Source organism: Lissotriton vulgaris, chromosome 11, assembly GCF_964263255.1.
Source record: "Lissotriton vulgaris chromosome 11, aLisVul1.2, whole genome shotgun sequence".
In the NCBI taxonomy this organism is placed as follows: domain Eukaryota; kingdom Metazoa; phylum Chordata; class Amphibia; order Caudata; family Salamandridae; genus Lissotriton; species Lissotriton vulgaris.
Window position 1 is genome coordinate 483638097 of NC_141699.1, and position 21424 is coordinate 483659520.

At 44.8% G+C, this 21424-nt stretch overlaps 19 non-coding genes across 19 annotated transcripts; all 19 read right to left on the bottom strand.

The window, feature by feature from the left end:
- Window positions 1-2572: 2572 nt before the first annotated feature.
- On the bottom strand, window positions 2573-2654 carry TRNAS-CGA (transfer RNA serine (anticodon CGA)). The gene has a single exon. It is a non-coding gene; the product is annotated as a tRNA-Ser (tRNA).
- A 543-nt stretch (window positions 2655-3197) lies between these two features.
- On the bottom strand, window positions 3198-3279 carry TRNAS-CGA (transfer RNA serine (anticodon CGA)). Its single transcript has one exon. It is a non-coding gene; the product is annotated as a tRNA-Ser (tRNA).
- Window positions 3280-4444: 1165 nt separating this feature from the next.
- TRNAS-CGA (transfer RNA serine (anticodon CGA)) lies at window positions 4445-4526 on the bottom strand. The gene has a single exon. It is a non-coding gene; the product is annotated as a tRNA-Ser (tRNA).
- A 544-nt stretch (window positions 4527-5070) lies between these two features.
- TRNAS-UGA (transfer RNA serine (anticodon UGA)) lies at window positions 5071-5152 on the bottom strand. Its single transcript has one exon. It is a non-coding gene; the product is annotated as a tRNA-Ser (tRNA).
- A 1169-nt stretch (window positions 5153-6321) lies between these two features.
- Window positions 6322-6403, bottom strand: TRNAS-CGA (transfer RNA serine (anticodon CGA)). The gene has a single exon. It is a non-coding gene; the product is annotated as a tRNA-Ser (tRNA).
- A 542-nt stretch (window positions 6404-6945) lies between these two features.
- Window positions 6946-7027, bottom strand: TRNAS-UGA (transfer RNA serine (anticodon UGA)). The gene has a single exon. It is a non-coding gene; the product is annotated as a tRNA-Ser (tRNA).
- A 1779-nt stretch (window positions 7028-8806) lies between these two features.
- TRNAS-CGA (transfer RNA serine (anticodon CGA)) lies at window positions 8807-8888 on the bottom strand. The gene has a single exon. It is a non-coding gene; the product is annotated as a tRNA-Ser (tRNA).
- Window positions 8889-9429: 541 nt separating this feature from the next.
- Window positions 9430-9511, bottom strand: TRNAS-CGA (transfer RNA serine (anticodon CGA)). The gene has a single exon. It is a non-coding gene; the product is annotated as a tRNA-Ser (tRNA).
- Window positions 9512-10055: 544 nt separating this feature from the next.
- On the bottom strand, window positions 10056-10137 carry TRNAS-UGA (transfer RNA serine (anticodon UGA)). The gene has a single exon. It is a non-coding gene; the product is annotated as a tRNA-Ser (tRNA).
- Window positions 10138-10679: 542 nt separating this feature from the next.
- TRNAS-CGA (transfer RNA serine (anticodon CGA)) lies at window positions 10680-10761 on the bottom strand. Its single transcript has one exon. It is a non-coding gene; the product is annotated as a tRNA-Ser (tRNA).
- Window positions 10762-11304: 543 nt separating this feature from the next.
- Window positions 11305-11386, bottom strand: TRNAS-CGA (transfer RNA serine (anticodon CGA)). Its single transcript has one exon. It is a non-coding gene; the product is annotated as a tRNA-Ser (tRNA).
- Window positions 11387-11930: 544 nt separating this feature from the next.
- On the bottom strand, window positions 11931-12012 carry TRNAS-UGA (transfer RNA serine (anticodon UGA)). Its single transcript has one exon. It is a non-coding gene; the product is annotated as a tRNA-Ser (tRNA).
- A 543-nt stretch (window positions 12013-12555) lies between these two features.
- TRNAS-UGA (transfer RNA serine (anticodon UGA)) lies at window positions 12556-12637 on the bottom strand. Its single transcript has one exon. It is a non-coding gene; the product is annotated as a tRNA-Ser (tRNA).
- Window positions 12638-13180: 543 nt separating this feature from the next.
- TRNAS-UGA (transfer RNA serine (anticodon UGA)) lies at window positions 13181-13262 on the bottom strand. The gene has a single exon. It is a non-coding gene; the product is annotated as a tRNA-Ser (tRNA).
- A 3288-nt stretch (window positions 13263-16550) lies between these two features.
- TRNAS-UGA (transfer RNA serine (anticodon UGA)) lies at window positions 16551-16632 on the bottom strand. Its single transcript has one exon. It is a non-coding gene; the product is annotated as a tRNA-Ser (tRNA).
- A 544-nt stretch (window positions 16633-17176) lies between these two features.
- On the bottom strand, window positions 17177-17258 carry TRNAS-UGA (transfer RNA serine (anticodon UGA)). Its single transcript has one exon. It is a non-coding gene; the product is annotated as a tRNA-Ser (tRNA).
- A 2416-nt stretch (window positions 17259-19674) lies between these two features.
- TRNAS-UGA (transfer RNA serine (anticodon UGA)) lies at window positions 19675-19756 on the bottom strand. Its single transcript has one exon. It is a non-coding gene; the product is annotated as a tRNA-Ser (tRNA).
- A 543-nt stretch (window positions 19757-20299) lies between these two features.
- TRNAS-CGA (transfer RNA serine (anticodon CGA)) lies at window positions 20300-20381 on the bottom strand. Its single transcript has one exon. It is a non-coding gene; the product is annotated as a tRNA-Ser (tRNA).
- Window positions 20382-20921: 540 nt separating this feature from the next.
- Window positions 20922-21003, bottom strand: TRNAS-CGA (transfer RNA serine (anticodon CGA)). Its single transcript has one exon. It is a non-coding gene; the product is annotated as a tRNA-Ser (tRNA).
- Window positions 21004-21424: the final 421 nt, after the last annotated feature.

The window sequence follows — 21424 nt, forward strand, 5'->3', positions numbered from 1 at the left end:
TACATGTTGTTCACTTTGCCATTTAGGATACGATCTATTTGTTCTACTTTTACTCGAATTCCCTCAGTAACTAATTCGTTTTCTTGGGCCTTTTCTGATTCTTTAAGCCTGTCTTCTCTACGGAGTGCTCTATCAGCACGCTTACGTGATTCCTTACGCCAAAATTCTATGGCGTCTTTCTGAGATTGTCTAGCTTTCTTTTTCCGTAATATTTCTTCTACCTTTATGATGCACTCGGCATCCCATGTTCCGTTAACTGGCCATCGGTATCTTTCCTCTAAGTGCTTGGTATAATCGGTCCATAACTCTAGATACAGGATGGCGTCTATGCCATGTTTATTGTACATGAAATTACCTGGAGTGTCCCTAGGGGGGATCGGAATCTCTTCCTCTAACATCCCTTTCCTAGTTCCTATCTGCTTTAATTTGTTGAAAAACGGCATTGTGCCTACTTGATACTGGAATGCTTGATCCTTGATACTTAATGTCAACTGTAACTATTTATACAAAAACACAATAATGCACAAAAACAATCACATTCATACCACGACATTAATTACATGAAACATTTAAAGACATAGCTAATTTCCCCTTACTCTGAATGTACCGCTCAACGATACAGATACACTGCTGTAACAGTGCAGAAATTCGGAATACTTTATATACTGCTAAACAGTACAGATACACTGCCTAAAAACAGTGCAGACCGGACTTGCGTACCCAAACCCGTCTAGATACGACCCAGCAATGGTACTCACCGGGAAGCACGGAAAACAGAAGGCCTCGGAAAACTCGACTGGACTCGACTCGGAACTTCGGAAAACTTCGGAAAGCTTCGGAAAACTTCGGAAAACTTCGGAAAACTGGTGGGCCTCTTCACACCTCGGACCTTGCTTCCTTCGGCTGGGCTCTGGTCGGGATCCTCCGCACTCCTCACCGCCTCGTCTGGGCACTGATCGCAGTCTTCGTCACCTCCGTGTGTCAGAGGGGGATGCAGGAAATCCTGCCAGTACACGTGTTGTCCGTCTAACTGATGGCAGGGGACACGGATTGCAACGCACCTTCCGGCGCGTGAGGTGGGGGAGGGGTCCCTATTCGGGCGCCAAAATGATGTAAATAATTAATTTACTCTCTTAATTTCTATGCAGGTAAGTACTTAATCAATAATAACTCAATCGGAATGAAGGAAAACAGAGTCCGTGGTGTAAGAGTTTCTAAGGGTTTTATTCCTCATAAAGGAATCAGGATATCATGTTCTGACCACCACACAGGGTGTCAGAAGGGATAGATGAGCGCGCCATCGTTTATTGACAATACATAGCTTATATACTTGATTTACATCATAATGTTCAATGTAAGAGGCGTAACAGCTGAGAGAAGACAAGATAACAGTATACACGTGGTGCTAGTACATCATCAAGAGGCGTAAACTAGGCGTAACTAGGCGTGTGTGCTAGAAACGTCACTGATAGGTGACGCAAGTGGGTGGCACCAAGAGGTGGTGCTAACAGAATGTTGCAATGTCAGCGGAAACCGGAAGCTTGGATGCGCACGCAGCTGCATGACGTGTGATAGACGGGGTGCAGGGGACTTGACATTTACACTGACGGAAAGAGACAGAAGTCTGGCATGTCAGATCAACTTGTGCTTCTATCATATCTGATATCTGATGTTTAGGAACTAAGCTATCTGGGCAGGAAGGTCTCTAGAGCAGAAGCTATTCTATACTTGCTGTGAGTGCGTGTATAAGCGCCTGAATGTCTGAGGAGAAGCGTGGGGCATGGGGCCTTCCATGGAAGCATGGCAACAGAGGCTATGAATTACTTGCATAAAGACAGGTTGGCCCTTTAGCCCTGTAGCTGAGGAAGGATGTTTACTGAAGCTAGCAAGCTGGAATGTATCTTCGGGGAGGAAAACAGATAACTCGAAGGTTATAGTCAATCTTGGCAGGCAGCAGGCTGAGCTGAGCACGGAGGGCCGCGCTAGAAGTAAGTCAGAGTTCACGGGTACGGGGGCTGCTTGGGCAGAGGCCCTCGCAGTCAGAAGCCAGAAAAAGAGGCTCGATGGCAGAGATTCAGGGCCTACTTTCAGCCAGGCTGAAAAACGTAGGAGTACACTTCAAAAAAACGTTGGCATCGCATACTTAGGAACGGACCATCAAACCCATTCATGGTGGGTCTGAAAGAGGACAAGTTAACGTTGGACGCAAATGTATTTGCGTCTTCATAGCTGGTACAGGAGGGAAGTTACATGCACTTTTAACTCGTACATGGAGTCGGTGGGGTACTCGCTAGGGAACACAACATGACCATAAAATTTATATTACCTCAACACGCTTCATAAAAAAAATTACTCATTTCGTAACTTGTCTAGATCAGGCAGGATAGGTCCAGACTACAAACCCTTCCGAGCCACCTGCTCTCTAAAACACTTCCTAGGTGTGGAAATTGTTTTAATGTTTACATCTAGTTTGAGTTTTTGCCATTTAACTCTGTGACTTGATGAGGATTGCGTAACGAGAAGTGAACATTTCCTTAACTAAACCAAATGGTGTTCATGCAAAATCATACTACGCTGCAAGCAGGATTCGAACCTGCGCAGGGAAACCCCATTGGATTTCGAGTCCAACGCCTTAACCACTCGGCCATCGCAGCTGCATGAGTATGATGTCACTGTTGTCGTATACGAGCCATGCTCTGCTCATGTCAGGCGGAGACCAAAAAAATAAAGTAACGGAAGGACGGGGCACGTACCAGCAGTGCCCTGTTGTCCTCGCTTATTTTGCATGCTTTCATACAATTAATAAAAATAGCAACATGCATCACTCAAAGTGAGTGAAAGGGCACAGATGAGCGGTAATCAATCAATGCACATTTCTATCCTCGTTTCCCTATATTACGGCGTTGGCAACGGGCCCTTAAGTGTACTCAGAAAGAGTCCAAAAGCTTAAACAAGACACGCTTCATAAAAAAAAGTACTCTTTTAATGACTTGTCTAGATCAGGCAGGACAGGTCCAGACTACGAACCCTTCCGAGCCACCTGCTCTCTAAAACACTCCCTGGGTGTGGAAATTGTCTCAATGTTTACATCTAGTTTGAGTTTTTGCCATTTAACTCTGTGACTTGATGAGGATTGCGTAACGAGAAGTGAACATTTCCTTAACTAAACCAAATGGTGTTCATGCAAAAACTCATGACGCTACAAGCAGGATTCGAACCTACGCGGGGAAACCCCATTGGATTTCGAGTCCAACGCCTTAACCACTCAGCCATCGCAGCTGCGTGAGTATGATGTCACAGTTGTCGTATACGAGCCATGCACTACTCACGTCAGGCCGAGACATAAAAAATAAAGTAACAGAAGGACGGGGCACGTACCAGCAGTGCCCTGTTGTCCTCACTTACTTTGCATGCTTTGATACAATTAATAAAAATAGCAATATGCATCACTCAAAGTGAGTGACAGGGCACCGATGAGCGGTAATCAATCACTGCACATTTCTATCCTCGTTTCCCTATATTACGGCGGTGGCAACGGGCCCTTAAGTGTACTCAGAAAGAGTCCAAAAGCTTAAACAAGACACGCTTCATAAAAAAAGTACTCTTTTCATGACTTGTCTAGATCAGGCAGGACAGGTCCAGACTACGAACCCTTCCGAGCCACCTGCTCTCTAAAACACTTCCTGAGTGTGGAAATTGTCCCAATGTTTACATCTAGTATGAGTTTTTGCAGTTTAACTCTGTGACTTGATGTGGATTGCGTAATGAGAAGTGAACATTTACTTAACTAAACCAAATTGTGTTCATGCAAAATCTCATGCCGCTGCAAGCAGGATTCAAACCTACGCGGAGAAACCCCATTGGATTTCAAGTTCAACGCCTTAACCACTCGGCCATCGCAGCTGCGTGAGTATGACGTCACTGTTGTCGTATACGAGCCATGCGCTACTCATGTCAGGTCGAGACCTAAAAAATAAAGTAATGGAAGGACGGGGCACATACCAGCAGTGCCCTGTTGTCCTCACTTATTTCGCATACTTTCATACAATTAATAAAAATAGCAACATGCATCACTCAAAGTGAGTGAAAGGGCACAGATGAGTGGTAATCAATCACTGCATGTTTCTACCCACTTTTCCCTATATTACGGCGGTGGTAACAGGCCCTTAAGTGTACTATGAAAGAGTCCAAAAGCCTAAACAAGACATGCATCATAAAAAAAGTACTCTTTTCATGACTTGTCTAGATCAGGCAGGACAGGTCCAGACTACAAACCCTTCCGAGCCACCAGCTCTCTAAAACACTTCCTGGGTGTGGAAATTGTCTCAATGTTTACATCTAGTTTGAGTTTTTTCCATTTACCTCTGTGACTTGATGAGGATTGCGAACAAGAAGTGAACATTTCCTTAACTAAACCAAATGGTGTTCATGCAAAATCACACTACGCTGCAAGCAGGATTCGAACCTGCGCAGGGAAACCCCATTGGATTTCGAGTCCAACGCCTTAACCACTCGGCCATTGCAGCTGCATGAGTATGATGTCACTGTTGTCGTATACGAGCCATACTCTGCTCATGTCAGGCCGAGACCAAAAAATAAAGTAACAGAAGGACGGGGCACGTACCAGCAGTGCCCTGTTGTCCTCACTTATTTTGCATGCTTTCATACAATTAATAAAAATAGCAACATGCATCACTCAAAGTGAGTGAAAGGGCACAGATGAGTGGTAATCAATCATTGCGCATTTCTACCCTCTTTTCCCTATATTACAGCGGTGGTAACAGGCCCTTAAGTGTACTAAGAAAGAGTCCAAAAGCCTAAACAAGACACGCTTCATAAAAAAATTATTACTCTTTTCATGACTTGTCTAGATCATGCAGGACAGGTCCAGACTACGAACTCTTCCGAGGCACCTGCTCTCTAAAACACTTCCTGGGTGTGGAAATTGTCTCAATGTTTACATCTAGTTTGAGTTTTTGCCGTTTAACTCTGTGACTTGATGAGGATTGCGTAACAAGAAGTAAACATTTACTTAACTAAACCAAATGGTGTTCATGCAAAGTCTCATGACGCTGCAAGCAGGATTCGAACCTACGCGGGGAATCCCCATTGGATTTCAAGTCCAACGCCTTAACCACTCGGCCATCGCAGCTGCGTGAGTATGATGTCACAGTTGTCGTATACGAGCCATGCACTACTCACGTCAGGCCGAGACATAAAAAATAAAGTAACAGAAGGACGGGGCACGTACCAGCAGTGCCCTGTTGTCCTCACTTATTTTGCATGCTTTCAGACAATTAATAAAAATAGCAATACGCATCACTCAAAGTGAGTGACAGGGCACCGATGAGCGGTAATCAATCACTGCACATTTCTATCCTCGTTTCCCTATATTACGTCGGTGGCAACGGGCCCTTAAGTGTACTCAGAAAGAGTCCAAAAGCTTAAACAAGACACGCTTCATAAAAAAAAGTACTCTTTTCATGACTTGTCTAGATCAGGCAGGACAGGTCCAGACTACAAACCCTTCCGAGCCAAATGCTCTCTAAAACACTTCCTGAGTGTGGAAATTGTCTCAATGTTTACATCTAGTTTGAGTTTTTGCAGTTTAACTCTGTGACTTGATGAGGATTGCGTAATGAGAAGTGAACATTTACTTAACTAAACCAAAATGGTGTTCATGCAAAATCTCATGCCGCTGCAAGCAGGATTCAAACCTACGCAGGGAAACCCCATTGGATTTCAAGACCAACACCTTAACCACTCGGCCATCGCAGCTGCGTGAGTATGATGTCACTGTTGTCGTATACGAGCCATGCGCTACTCATGTCAGGTCGAGACTTAAAAAATAAAGTAACGGAAGGACGGGGCACATACCAGCAGTGCCCTGTTGTCCTTACTTATTTCGCATACTTTCATACAATTAATAAAAATAGCAATATGCATCACTCAAAATGAGTGACAGGGCACAGATGAGCGGTAATCAACCACTGCACATTTCTACCCTCGTTTCCATATATTACGGCGGTGGCAACGGGCCCTTAAGTGTACTCAGAAAGAGTCCAAAAGCCTAAACAAGACACGCTTCATAAAAAAAATTACTCATTTCGTAACTTGTCTAGATCAGGCAGGATAGGTCCAGACTACAAACCCTTCCAAGCCACCTGCTCTCTAAAACACTTCCTAGGTGTGGAAATTGTTTCAATGTTTACATCTAGTTTGAGTTTTTGCCGTTTAACTCTGTGACTTGATGAGGATTGCGTAACGAGAAGTGAACATTTCCTTAACTAAACCAAATGGTGTTCATGCAAAATCACACTACGCTGCAAGCAGGATTCGAACCTGCGCAGGGAAACCCCATTGGATTTCGAGTCCAACGCCTTAACCACTCGGCCATCGCAGCTGCATGAGTATGATGTCACTGTTGTCGTATACGAGCCATGCTCTGCTCATGTCAGGCGGAGACCAAAAAAATAAAGTAACGGAAGGGCGGGGCACGTACCAGCAGTGCCCTGTTGTCCTCACTTATTTTGCATGCTTTCATACAATTAATAAAAATAGCAACATGCATCACTCAAAGTGAGTGAAAGGGCACAGATGAGTGGTAATCAATCACTGCATGTTTCTACCCACTTTTCCCTATATTACGGCGGTGGTAACAGGCCCTTAAGTGTACTAAGAAAGAGTCCAAAAGCCTAAACAAGACATGCATCATAAAAAAAAGTACTCTTTTCATGACTTGTCTAGATCAGGCAGGACAGGTCCAGACTACAAACCCTTCTGAGCCACCAGCTCTCTAAAACACTTCCTGGGTGTGGAAATTGTCTCAATGTTTACATCTAGTTTGAGTTTTTTCCATTTAACTCTGTAACTTGATGAGGATTGCGAACAAGAAGTGAATATTTCCTTAACTAAACCAAATGGTGTTCATGCAAAATCACACTACGCTGCAAGCAGGATTCGAACCTACGCGGGGAAACCCCATTGGATTTCAAGTCCAACGCCTTAACCACTCGGCCATCGCAGCTGCGTGAGTATGATGTCACAGTTGTCGTATACTAGCCATGCACTACTCATGTCAGGCCGAGACATAAAAAATAAAGTAACAGAAGGACGGGGCACGTACCAGCAGTGCCCTGTTGTCCTCACTTATTTTGCATGCTTTCATACAATTAATAAAAATAGCAATACGCATCACTCAAAGTGAGTGACAGTGCACCGATGAGCGGTAATCAATCACTGCACATGTCTATCCTCGTTTCCCTATATTACGGCGGTGGCAACGGGCCCTTAAGTGTACTCAGAAAGAGTCCAAAAGCTTAAACAAGACACGCTTCATAAAAAAAAGTACTCTTTTCATGACTTGTGTAGATCAGGTAGGACAGGTCCAGACTACGAACCCTTCCGAGCCACCTGCTCTCTAAAACACTTCCTGGGTGTGGAAATTGTCTCAATGTTTACATCTAGTTTGAGTTTTTGCCATTTAACTCTGTGACTTGATGAGGATTGCGTAACGAGAAGTGAACATTTCCTTAACTAAACCAAATGGTGTTCATGCAAAATCTCATGACGCTTCAAGCAGGATTCGAACCTACGCGGGGAAACCCCATTGGATTTCAAGTCCAACGCCTTAACCACTCGGACATCGCAGCTGCGTGAGTATGATGTCACAGTTGTCGTATACGAGCCATGCACTACTCACGTCAGGCCGAGACATAAAAAATAAAGTAACAGAAGGACGGGGCACGTACCAGCAGTGCCCTGTTGTCCTCACTTATTTTGCATGCTTTGATACAATTAATAAAAATAGCAATACGCATCACTCAAAGTGAGTGACAGGGCACCGATGAGCGGTAATCAATCACTGCACATTTCTATCCTCGTTTCCCTATATTACGGCGGTGGCAACGGGCCCTTAAGTGTACTCAGAAAGAGTCCAAAAGCTTAAACAAGACACGCTTCATAAAAAAAGTACTCTTTTCATGACTTGTCTAGATCAGGCAGGACAGGTCCAGACTACGAACCCTTCCGAGCCACCTGCTCTCTAAAACACTTCCTGAGTGTGGAAATTGTCTCAATGTTTACATCTAGTATGAGTTTTTGCAGTTTAACTCTGTGACTTGATGAGGATTGCGTAATGAGAAGTGAACATTTACTTAACTAAACCAAATTGTGTTCATGCAAAATCTCATGCCGCTGCAAGCAGGATTCAAACCTACGCGGAGAAACCCCATTGGATTTCAAGTCCAACGCCTTAACCACTCGGCCATCGCAGCTGCGTGCGTATGATGTCACTGTTGTCGTATACGAGCCATGCGCTACTCATGTCAGGTCGAGACCTAAAAAATAAAGTAACGGAAGGACGGGGCACATACCAGCAGTGCCCTGTTGTCCTCACTTTTTTCGCATACTTTCATACAATTAATAAAAATAGCAATATGCATCACTCAAAATGAGTGACAGGGCACAGATGAGCGGTAATCAATCACTGCACATTTCTACCCTCGTTTCTATATATTACGGCGGTGGCAACGGGCCCCTAAGAGTCCAAAAGCCTAAACAAGACACGCTTCATAAAAAAAATTACTCATTTCGTAACTTGTCTAGATCAGGCAGGATAGGTCCAGACTACAAACCCTTTCGAGCCACCTGCTCTCTAAAACACTTCCTAGGTGTGGAAATTGTTTTAATGTTTACATCTAGTTTGAGTTTTTGCCATTTAACTCTGTGACTTGATGAGGATTGCGTAACGAGAAGTGAACATTTCCTTAACTAAACCAAATGGTGTTCATGCAAATTCATACTACGCTGCAAGCAGGATTTGAACTTGCACAGGGAAACCCCATTGGATTTCGAGTCCAACGCCTTAACCACTCGGCCATCGCAGCTGCATGAGTATGATGTCACTGTTGTCGTATACGAGCCATGCTCTGCTCATGTCAGGCGGAGACCAAAAAAATAAAGTAACGGAAGGACGGGGCACGTACCAGCAGTGCCCTGTTGTCCTCGCTTATTTTGCATGCTTTCATACAATTAATAAAAATAGCAACATGCATCACTCAAAGTGAGTGAAAGGGCACAGATGAGTGGTAATCAATCACTGCATGTTTCTACCCACTTTTCCCTATATTACGGCGGTGGTAACAGGCCCTTAAGTGTACTATGAAAGAGTCCAAAAGCCTAAACAAGACATGCATCATAAAAAAAGTTCTCTTTTCATGACTTGTCTAGATCAGGCAGGACAGGTCCAGACTACAAACCCTTCCGAGCCACCAGCTCTCTAAAACACTTCCTGGGTGTGGAAATTGTCTCAATGTTTACATCTAGTTTGAGTTTTTTCCATTTACCTCTGTGACTTGATGAGGATTGCGAACAAGAAGTGAACATTTCCTTAACTAAACCAAATGGTGTTCATGCAAAATCACACTACGCTGCAAGCAGGATTCGAACCTGCGCAGGGAAACCCCATTGGATTTCGAGTCCAACGCCTTAACCACTCGGCCATCGCAGCTGCATGAGTATGATGTCACTGTTGTCGTATACGAGCCATACTCTGCTCATGTCAGGCCGAGACCAAAAAATAAAGTAATAGAAGGACGGGGCACGTACCAGCAGTGCCCTGTTGTCCTCACTTATTTTGCATGCTTTCATACAATTAATAAAAATAGCAACATGCATCACTCAAAGTGAGTGAAAGGGCACAGATGAGTGGTAATCAATCATTGCGCATTTCTACCCTCTTTTCCCTATATTACAGCGGTGGTAACGGGCCCTTAAGTGTACTAAGAAAGAGTCCAAAAGCCTAAACAAGACACGCTTCATAAAAAAATTATTACTCTTTTCATGACTTGTCTAGATCATGCAGGACAGGTCCAGACTACGAACTCTTCCGAGGCACCTGCTCTCTAAAACACTTCCTGGGTGTGGAAATTGTCTCAATGTTTACATCTAGTTTGAGTTTTTGCCGTTTAACTCTGTGACTTGATGAGGATTGCGTAACAAGAAGTAAACATTTACTTAACTAAACCAAATGGTGTTCATGCAAAATCTCATGACGCTGCAAGCAGGATTCGAACCTACGCGGGGAAACCCCATTGGATTTCAAGTCCAACGCCTTAACCACTCGGCCATCGCAGCTGCGTGAGTATGATGTCACAGTTGTCGTATACGAGCCATGCACTACTCACGTCAGGCCGAGACATAAAAAATAAAGTAACAGAAGGACAGGGCACGTACCAGCAGTGCCCTGTTGTCCTCACTTATTTTGCATGCTTTCAGACAATTAATAAAAATAGCAATACGCATCACTCAAAGTGAGTGACAGGGCACCGATGAGCGGTAATCAATCACTGCACATTTCTATCCTCGTTTCCCTATATTACGTCGGTGGCAACGGGCCCTTAAGTGTACTCAGAAAGAGTCCAAAAGCTTAAACAAGACACGCTTCATAAAAAAAGTACTCTTTTCATGACTTGTCTAGATCAGGCAGGACAGGTCCAGACTACGAACCCTTCCGAGCCACCTGCTCTCTAAAACACTTCCTGAGTGTGGAAATTGTCTCAATGTTTACATCTAGTTTGAGTTTTTGCAGTTTAACTCTGTGACTTGATGAGGATTGCGTAACGAGAAGTGAACATTTCCTTAACTAAACCAAATGGTGTTCATGCAAAATCACACTACGCTGCAAGCAGGATTCGAACCTGCGCAGGGAAACCCCATTGGATTTCGAGTCCAACGCCTTAACCACTCGGCCATCGCAGCTGCATGAGTATGATGTCACTGTTGTCTTATACGAGCCATGCTCTGCTCATGTCAGGCGGAGACCAAAAAAATAAAGTAACGGAAGGACGGGGCACGTACCAGCAGTGCCCTGTTGTCCTCACTTATTTTGCATGCTTTCATACAATTAATAAAAATAGCAACATGCATCACTCAAAGTGAGTGAAAGGGCACAGATGAGTGGTAATCAATCACTGCATGTTTCTACCCACTTTTCCCTATATTACGGCGGTGGTAACAGGCCCTTAAGTGTACTAAGAAAGAGTCCAAAAGCCTAAACAAGACATGCATCATAAAAAAAAAGTACTCTTTTCATGACTTGTCTAGATCAGGCAGGACAGGTCCAGACTACAAACCCTTCTGAGCCACCAGCTCTCTAAAACACTTCCTGGGTGTGGAAATTGTCTCAATGTTTACATCTAGTTTGAGTTTTTTCCATTTAACTCTGTAACTTGATGAGGATTGCGAACAAGAAGTGAACATTTCCTTAACTAAACCAAATGGTGTTCATGCAAAATCACACTACGCTGCAAGCAGGATTCGAACCTGCGCAGGGAAACCCCATTGGATTTCGAGTCCAACGCCTTAACCACTCGGCCATCGCAGCTGCATGAGTATGATGTCACTGTTGTCGTATACGAGCCATACTCTGCTCATGTCAGGCCGAGACCAAAAAATAAAGTAACAGAAGGACTGGGCACGTACCAGCAGTGCCCTGTTGTCCTCACTTATTTTGCATGCTTTCATACAATAAATACAAATAGCAACATGCATCACTCAAAGTGAGTGAAAAGGCACAGATGAGTGGTAATCAATCATTGCGCATTTCTACCCTTTTTTCCCTATATTACGGCGGTGGTAACGGGCCCTTAAGTGTACTAAGAAAGAGTCCAAAAGCCTAAACAAGACACGCTTCATAAAAAAATAATTACTCTTTTCATGACTTGTCTAGATCATGCAGGACAGGTCCAGACTACGAACCCTTCCGAGGCACCTGCTCTCTAAAACACTTCCTGGGTGTGGAAATTGTCTCAATGTTTACATCTAGTTTGAGTTTTTGCCGTTTAACTCTGTGACTTGATGAGGATTGCGTAACAAGAAGTAAACATTTACTTAACTAAACCAAATGGTGTTCATGCAAAATCTCATGACGCTGCAAGCAGGATTCAAACCTACACGGGGAAACCCCATTGGATTTCAAGTCCAACGCCTTAACCACTCGGCCATCGCAGCTGCGTGAGTATGATGTCACAGTTGTCGTATACTAGCCATGCACTACTCACGTCAGGCCGAGACATAAAAAATAAAGTAACAGAAGGACGGGGCACGTACCAGCAGTGCCCTGTTGTCCTCACTTATTTTGCATGCTTTCATACAATTAATAAAAATAGCAATACGCATCACTCAAAGTGAGTGACAGGGCACCGATGAGCGGTAATCAATCACTGCACATTTCTATCCTCGTTTCCCTATATTACGGCGGTGGCAACGGGCCCTTAAGTGTACTCAGAAAGAGTCCAAAAGCTTAAACAAGACACGCTTCATAAAAAAAAGTACTCTTTTCATGACTTGTCTAGATCAGGTAGGACAGGTCCAGACTACGAACCCTTCCGAGCCACCTGCTCTCTAAAACACTTCCTGGGTGTGGAAATTGTCTCAATGTTTACATCTAGTTTGAGTTTTTGCAGTTTAACTCTGTGACTTGATGAGGATTGCGTAATGAGAAGTGAACATTAACTTAACTTAACCAAATAGTTTTTATGCAAAATCTCATGCCGCTGCAAGCAGGTTTCGAACCTACGTGGGGAAACCCCATTGGATTTCAAGTCCAACGCCTTAACCACTCGGCCATCGCAGCTGCGTGAGTATGATGTCACTGTTGTCGTATACGAGCCCTGCGCTACTCATGTCAGGTCGAGACCTAAAAAATAAAGTAACGGAAGGACGGGGCACATACCAGCAGTGCCCTGTTGTCCTCACTTATTTCGCATACTTTCATACAATTAATAAAAATAGCAATACGCATCACTCAAAGTGAGTGACAGGGCACCGATGAGTGGTAATCATTCACTGCACATTTCTATCCTCGTTTCCCTATATTACGGCGGTGGCAACAGGCCCTTAAGTGTACTCAGAAAGAGTCCAAAAGCTTAAAGAAGACACGCTTCATAAAAAAAAGTACTCTTTTCATGACTTGTCTAGATCAGGCAGGACAGGTCCAGACTACAAACCCTTCCGAGCCACCAGCTCTCTAAAACACTTCCTAGGTGTGGAAATTGTTTCAATGTTTACATCTAGTTTGAGTTTTTGCCGTTTAACTCTGTGACTTGATGAGGATTGCGTAACAAGAAGTAAACATTTACTTAACTAAACCAAATGGTGTTCATGCAAAATCTCATGACGCTGCAAGCAGGATTCGAACCTACGCGGGGAAACCCCATTGGATTTCAAGTCCAACGCCTTAACCACTTGGCCATCGCAGCTGCGTAAGTATGATGTCACAGTTGTCGTATACGAGCCATGCACTACTCACGTCAGGCCGAGACATAAAAAATAAAGTAACAGAAGGACGGGGCACGTACCAGCAGTGCCCTGTTGTCCTCACTTATTTTGCATGCTTTCATACAATTAATAAAAATAGCAATACGCATCACTCAAAGTGAGTGACAGGGCACCGATGAGCGGTAATCAATCACTGCACATTTCTATCCTCGTTTCCCTATATTACGGCGGTGGCAACGGGCCCTTAAGTGTACTCAGAAAGAGTCCAAAAGCTTAAACAAGACACGCTTCATAAAAAAAAGTACTCTTTTCATGACTTGTCTAGATCAGGTAGGACAGGTCCAGACTACGAACCCTTACGAGGCACCTGCTCTCTAAAACACTTCCTGGGTGTGGAAATTGTCTCAATGTTTACATCTAGTTTGAGTTTTTGCAGTTTAACTCTGTGACTTGATGAGGATTGCGTAATGAGAAGTGAACATTTACTTAACTTAACTGTAGGAGAGTAGGGTCTGCTATCCTATGGTCACCCCAATTTTTGCTTTTTGCTTCACTGGTTTTCGACTTACTGAGGCTGTGGGCCTGCTAATCAGACCCCCAGCCTGCTGTTCTCTCTCTAAATTTATAATACATGTGCTATAGGTACATACCACAATTGGAAATGGACTCCTTGTCAGCCCCTGTACCATGCACTATAGGTGCTCAGGGCATAGGTGCCACCAAGGCCTACCGGGGGCTGAAGCATAGCTTTTGCCACCCCTGGCTGGTTCTTAAATTGACACAACTGGCTGATCACTCAGCTGGGGCAAGTGGGTGTAATCACCCCTTGCTTAGATATAGTATACCTATATCTAAACCTATATCTGGACACATATATAGCCTGTAAGCCACTCCTATGGAAGGCCTCATCAATCCTGGAGGCAGAGTGCGTGGTTTTATGTGAGATGGTGCTCTGGCATGAGCTGAGCCTGTCTGCAGCTGTCGGGAACAACTCCCTAAGCTGATCCGGGATAACGCCATACCATATACTCTTAAGCGCCTTATAATCCTCGCGGTTATATAGCAACTTTGGTTTGGCTTTATCAAAACATGTTGTGTAAGGTGTCATACGAATTGGAATACTACCCCCTCGCCAGTTCTGGCGACGGGGGTAGCATTCCACCCTTCTAGAGGGAGAAGACATGTTACTTTACTGAAACGCGGTTGATTTAAAAATGAGCCTCAGATCCACAAAATGGATGCCCCTGCCAGAGACACGGGTCTGGCCTCCTGCTGCTGACCGAAACTCGGCAGAGGAGGCCTGGACAAAGAGTTTCCTGTCACAGGGCGGTGTCAAACCACCCCAGACAGGAGATAGTGGATTGGAGTAGGGATGTTTCAAAGAAACCAGACACTGCCTGGGGAGCACAAGGCTGCCCCTTGCAGGATCCGGCCAAACCGGTTCTAGGGCCTCCCAGCCCCTGTCCCAGCGCGGCCAGGATCAAAGGAGAGGGGTGTAACCACCCCCTTCCTGGGTCCCACCCATAGGAGGGGACCTAGCAGGATGTCCAACCCCCGAGATTCGAATAAGAGGGGGAGCAGTCCCAATGGAACTCAGATCATCCTGAAGAAACATAAGAAACGAAATCTGGACCCTTCGACTTTCTACACGACGTGAGAAGACTGAAGAATCTCCCTTGTGGTCAAGGAGTGACCACCCTGTGCAAACAGGCACCATCCAGCCCTCGACCCTTGCTTTGTTGCAGTTCCCGCCGGAACTCGAGCGACAGAGATCGACGAGATCAAGCTTGCCTGCCTTCTACCTGCCCGATCCACAGTCCCTGCAGAGCTGAGACCCGTGGAGGCGACCGGAAGCGTGGGGCACGCCATCTTGAAAAGGCCACGAGACGCTGACCGTGCAGCCCACGAGTGATCCTCGAAGCTGTGCACAGGGGTTTGAGAAGCCCCAGCCCCGAGCTCCACTTGCACCAAAGCTCACCCCTCCACACTCGACGAGTGCTGCGTGGGGCCCTTCTGCTTGTGTGCGCTCGACGCGTTGGCCCGGTCACTTGCCAGCTGGCTTGTGGCCCCTGTGCCGACGAAACTTGAAATACGACTTGCTTTTCTGGTTGCTCCAGATCTGCACCAGCTCCTGTGAAAAGGAGCACCCACTCTGACCCTCCTGGTTCGAGTGATAAGCAATCTCCCGGTTCCGCGTGGATTGCTTTTGCCAAGTGCTGTTTGATGCAATCTTGAAGCCGACGGTGCTGACGGCGAGAGCCTACGTGGGACAGATCGTGACCTGCTCCTGGACGTCGCAGATGCCCCAGAGCCCACGTGACAGCGGAGAGAAGCCTATCGACAACCGCCTGATTGCGCCCGACATTGCCTGGTTCTGTCCTGGTTCCACCCTGGTCACTGCTGAGTGACCCAGACTCTGTCCCCTCTGCTTTCAGGTACTTTTCTACTTCGATCCACCCTTGGATCGCACCGGACACTTCTGCTTCCCAGCGCCTGCAGCTGCAACAGCTTCAAGCACCAAGAACCTGCGTGACAGAACCCGACGCCACTTCGACCCTGTGCACCCACGGCCTGTGGGTGAGGTAACATTGCAACGCCGGTGTCTATACACTGGTACACACCTCTAGGGTCTGTGTCTAAAGTTTTGTGTTCCTAGGTTCAGCAGAAGTATCTTTTAATTCACTTTAACTGACTTTTACGCACCATTGACAGTGCATTGGTGCGCGCCGCACTTTCCGTGCTGCACCCGTCTCATGTGGGCTACTCCCGACTTCATCATTGCTAGTCCTGACTGCTCCCAGCGAATCTCTAGGCCCTAGGCCTAACCATTGTTCGATAAGTGTTACTTATACCACTTTTTTAATATATGGTCTGAGTGGCCACCCGCCCTCATCCATAATTGTGCAACTTTATATGTGTAACAGTGCTTTTGATTTAACGCTTGTGCCCCTTTCCTCATAAAGAGTACTGGGGAGTAATTTAGAAATAAATACATATATTTTTATAATATATACTTGTGTGGTGTCCTTTCATTTGATTACAGGATTGTATGTGGTAAAACAGCTCGCTTAACACGACCTCTTAAGTTAAGCCTTTAAGGCTGCTTAGTCCATGCTACCACTAGGATAGCTTGTCTAACAAGGTTGACTTACAACCAGACATCTTTGGGGTTTGTTTGGACTGATACCCAGTAGTTCCAGAATTGGAAACACTACATATCAGGCCAACTTCTCACATTAACCAAATGGTGTTCATGCAAAATCTCATGCCGCTGCAAGCAGGATTCGATCCTACGTGGGGAAACCCCATTGGATTTCAAGTCCAACGCCTTAACCACTCGGCCATCGCAGCTGCGTGAGTATAATTTCACTGTTGTCGTATACGAGCCATGCGCTACTCATGTCAGGTCGAGACCTAAAAAATAAAGTAACGGAAGGACGGGGCACATACCAGCAGTGCCCTGTTGTCCTCACTTATTTCGCATACTTTCATACAATTAATAAAAATAGCAATATGCATTACTCAAAATGAGTGACAGGGCACAGATGAGCGGTAATCAATCACTGCACATTTCTACCCTCGTTTCCATATATTACGGCGGTGGCAACGGGCCCTTAAGTGTACTCAGAAAGAGTCCAAAAGCCTAAACAAGACACGCTTCATAAAAAAAAATTACTCATTTCGTAACTTGTCTAGATCAGGCAGGATAGGTCCAGACTACAAACCCTTCCGAGCCACCTGCTCTCTAAAACACTTCCTAGGTGTGGAAATTGTTTCAATGTTTACATCTAGTTTGAGTTTTTGCCGTTTAACTCTGTGACTTGATGAGGATTGCGTAACAAGAAGTAAACATTTACTTAACTAAACCAAATGGTGTTCATGCAAAATCTCATGACGCTGCAAGCAGGATTCGAACCTACGCGGGGAAACCCCATTGGATTTCAAGTCCAACGCCTTAACCACTCGGCCATCGCAGCTGCGTGGGTATGATGTCACAGTTGTCGTATACGAGCCATGCACTACTCACGTCAGGCCGAGACATAAAAAATAAAGTAACAGAAGGACGGGACACATACCAGCAGTGCCCTGTTGTCCTCACTTATTTGGCATGCTTTCATACAATTAATAAAAATAGCAATACGCATCACTCAAAGTGAGTGACAGGGCACCGATGAGCGGTAATCAATCACTGCACATTTCTATCCTCGTTTCCCTATATTACGGCGGTGGCAACGGGCCCTTAAGTGTACTCAGAAAGAGTCCAAAAGCTTAAACAAGACACGCTTCATAAAAAAAAGTACTCTTTTCATGACTTGTCTAGATCAGGTAGGACAGGTCCAGACTACGAACCCTTCCGAGCCACCTGCTCTCTAAAACACTTCCTGGGTGTGGAAATTGTCTCAATGTTTACATCTAGTTTGAGTTTTTGCAGTTTAACTCTGTGACTTGATGAGGATTGCGTAATGAGAAGTGAACATTAACTTAACTTAACCAAATAGTGTTCATGCAAAATCTCATGCCGCTGCAAGCAGGTTTCGAACCTACGTGGGGAAAACCCATTGGATTTCAAGTCCAACGCCTTAACCACTCGGACATCGCAGCTGCGTGAGTATGATGTCACTGTTGTCGTATACGAGCCCTGCGCTACTCATGTCAGGTTGAGACCTAAAAAATAAAGTAACGGAAGGACGGGGCACATACCAGCAGTGCCCTGTTGTCCTCACTTATTTCGCATACTTTCATACAATTAATAAAAATAGCAATACGCATCACTCAAAGTGAGTGACATGGCACCGATGAGCGGTAATCAATCACTGCACATTTCTATCCTCGTTTCCCTATATTACGGCGGTGGCAACGGGCCCTTAAGTGTACTCAGAAAGAGTCCAAAAGCTTAAAGAAGACACGCTTCATAAAAAAAAGTACTCTTTTCATGACTTGTCTAGATCAGGCAGGACAGGTCCAGACTACAAACCCTTCCGAGCCACCAGCTCTCTAAAACACTTCCTAGGTGTGGAAATTGTTTCAATGTTTACATCTAGTTTGAGTTTTTGCCGTTTAACTCTGTGACTTGATGAGGATTGCGTAACAAGAAGTAAACATTTACTTAACTAATCCAAATGGTGTTCATGCAAAATCTCATGACGCTGCAAGCAGGATTCGAACATACGTGGGGAAACCCCATTGGATTTCAAGTCCAATGCCTTAACCACTCGGCCATCGCAGCTGCGTGAGTATGATGTCACAGTTGTATACGAGCCATGCACTACTCACGTCAGGCCGAGACATAAAAAATAAAGTAACAGAAGGACGGGGCACGTACCAGCAGTGCCCTGTTGTCCTCACTTATTTTGCATGCTTTCATACAATTAATAAAAATAACAATACGCATCACTCAAAGTGAGTGACAGGGCACTGATGAGCGGTAATCAATCACTGCACATTTCTATCCTTGTTTCCCTATATTACGGCGGTGGCAACGGGCCCTTAAGTGTACTCAGAAAGAGTCCAAAAGCTTAAACAAGACACGCTTCATAAAAAAAAGTACTCTTTTCATGACTTGTCTAGATCAGGTAGGACAGGTCCAGACTACGAACCCTTCCGAGGCACCTGCTCTCTAAAACACTTCCTGGGTGTGGAAATTGTCTCAATGTTTACATCTAGTTTGAGTTTTTGCAGTTTAACTCTGTGACTTGATGAGGATTGCGTAATGAGAAGTGAACATTTAATTAACTTAACCAAATGGTGTTCATGCAAAATCTCATGCCGCTGCAAGCAGGATTCGAACCTACGTGGGGAAACCCCATTGGAAATCAAGTCCAACGCCTTAACCACTCGGCCATCGCAGCTGCGTGAGTATAATGTCACTGTTGTCGTATACGAGCCATGCGCTACTCATGTCAGGTCGAGACCTAAAAAATAAAGTAACGGAAGGACGGGGCACATACCAGCAGTGCCCTGTTGTCCTCACTTATTTCGCATACTTTCAAACAATTAATAAAAATAGCAATATGCATCACTCAAAATGAGTGACAGGGCACAGATGAGCGGTAATCAATCACTGCACATTTCTTCCCTCGTTTCCATATATTACGGCGGTGGCAACGGGCCCTTAAGTGTACTCAGAAAGAGTCCAAAAGCCTTAACAAGACACGCTTCATAAAAAAAAATTACTCATTTCGTAACTTGTCTAGATCAGGCAGGATAGGTCCAGACTACAAACCCTTCCGAGCCACCTGCTCTCTAAAACACTTCCTAGGTGTGGAAATTGTTTCAATGTTTACATCTAGTTTGAGTTTTTGCCGTTTAACTCTGTGACTTGATGAGGATTGCGTAACAAGAAGTAAACATTTACTTAACTAAACCAAATGGTGTTCATGCAAAATCTCATGACGCTGCAAGCAGGATTCGAACCTACGCGGGGAAACCCCATTGGATTTCAAGTCCAACGCCTTAACCACTCGGCCATCGCAGCTGCGTGAGTATGATGTCACAGTTGTCGTATACGAGCCATGCACTACTCACGTCAGGCCGAGACATAAAAAATAAAGTAACAGAAGGACGGGACACGTACCAGCAGTGCCCTGTTGTCCTCACTTATTTGGCATGCTTTCATACAATTAATAAAAATAGCAATACGCATCACTCAAAGTGAGTGACAGGGCACCGATGAGCGGTAATCAATCACTGCACATTTCTACCCTCGTTTCTATATATTACGGCGGTGGCAACGGGCCCTTAAGTGTACTCAGAAAGAGTCCAAAAGCCTAAACAAGACACGCTTCATAAAAAAAATTACTCATTTCGTAACTTGTCTAGATCAGGCAGGATAGGTCCAGACTACAAACCCTTCCGAGCCACCTGCTCTCTAAAACACTTCCTAGGTGTGGAAATTGTTTTAATGTTTACATCTAGTTTGAGTTTTTGCCATTTAACTCTGTGACTTGATGAGGATTGCGTAACGAGAAGTGAACATTTCCTTAACTAAACCAAATGGTGTTCATGCAAAATCATACTACGCTGCAAGCAGGATTCAAACCTGCGCAGGTAAACCCCATTGGATTTCGAGTCCAACGCCTTAACCACTCGCCCATCGCAGCTGCATGAGTATGATGTCACTGTTGTCGTATACGAGCCATACTCTGCTCATGTCAGGCCGAGACCAAAAAATAAAGTAACAGAAGGACGGGGCACGTACAAGCAGTGCCCTGTTGTCCTCGCTTATTTTGCATGCTTTCATACAATTAATAAAAATAGCAACATGCATCACTCAAAGTGAGTGAAAGGGCACAGATGAGTGGTAATCAATCACTGCATGTTTCTACCCACTTTTCCCTATATTACGGCGGTGGTAACAGGCCCTTAAGTGTACTATGAAAGAGTCCAAAAGCCTAAACAAGACATGCATCATAAAAAAAGTACTCTTTTCATGACTTGTCTAGATCAGGCAGGACAGGTCCAGACTACAAACCCTTCCGAGCCACCAGCTCTCTAAAACACTTCCTGGGTGTGGAAATTGTCTCAATGTTTACATCTAGTTTGAGTTTTTTCCATTTACCTCTGTGACTTGATGAGGATTGCGAACAAGAAGTGAACATTTCCTTAACTAAACCAAATGGTGTTCATGCAAAATCACACTACACTGCAAGCAGGATTCGAACCTGCGCAGGGAAACCCCATTGGATTTCGAGTCCAACGCCTTAACCACTCGGCCATTGCAGCTGCATGAGTATGATGTCACTGTTGTCGTATACGAGCCATACTCTGCTCATGTCAGGCCGAGACCAAAAAATAAAGTAACAGAAGGACGGGGCACGTACCAGCAGTGCCCTGTTGTCCTCACTTATTTTGCATGCTTTCATACAATTAATAAAAATAGCAACATGCATCACTCAAAGTGAGTGAAAGGGCACAGATGAGTGGTAATCAATCATTGCGCATTTCTACCCTCTTTTCCCTATATTACAGCGGTGGTAACAGGCCCTTAAGTGTACTAAGAAAGAGTCCAAAAGCCTAAACAAGACACGCTTCATAAAAAAATTATTACTCTTTTCATGACTTGTCTAGATCATGCAGGACAGGTCCAGACTACGAACTCTTCCGAGGCACCTGCTCTCTAAAACACTTCCTGGGTGTGGAAATT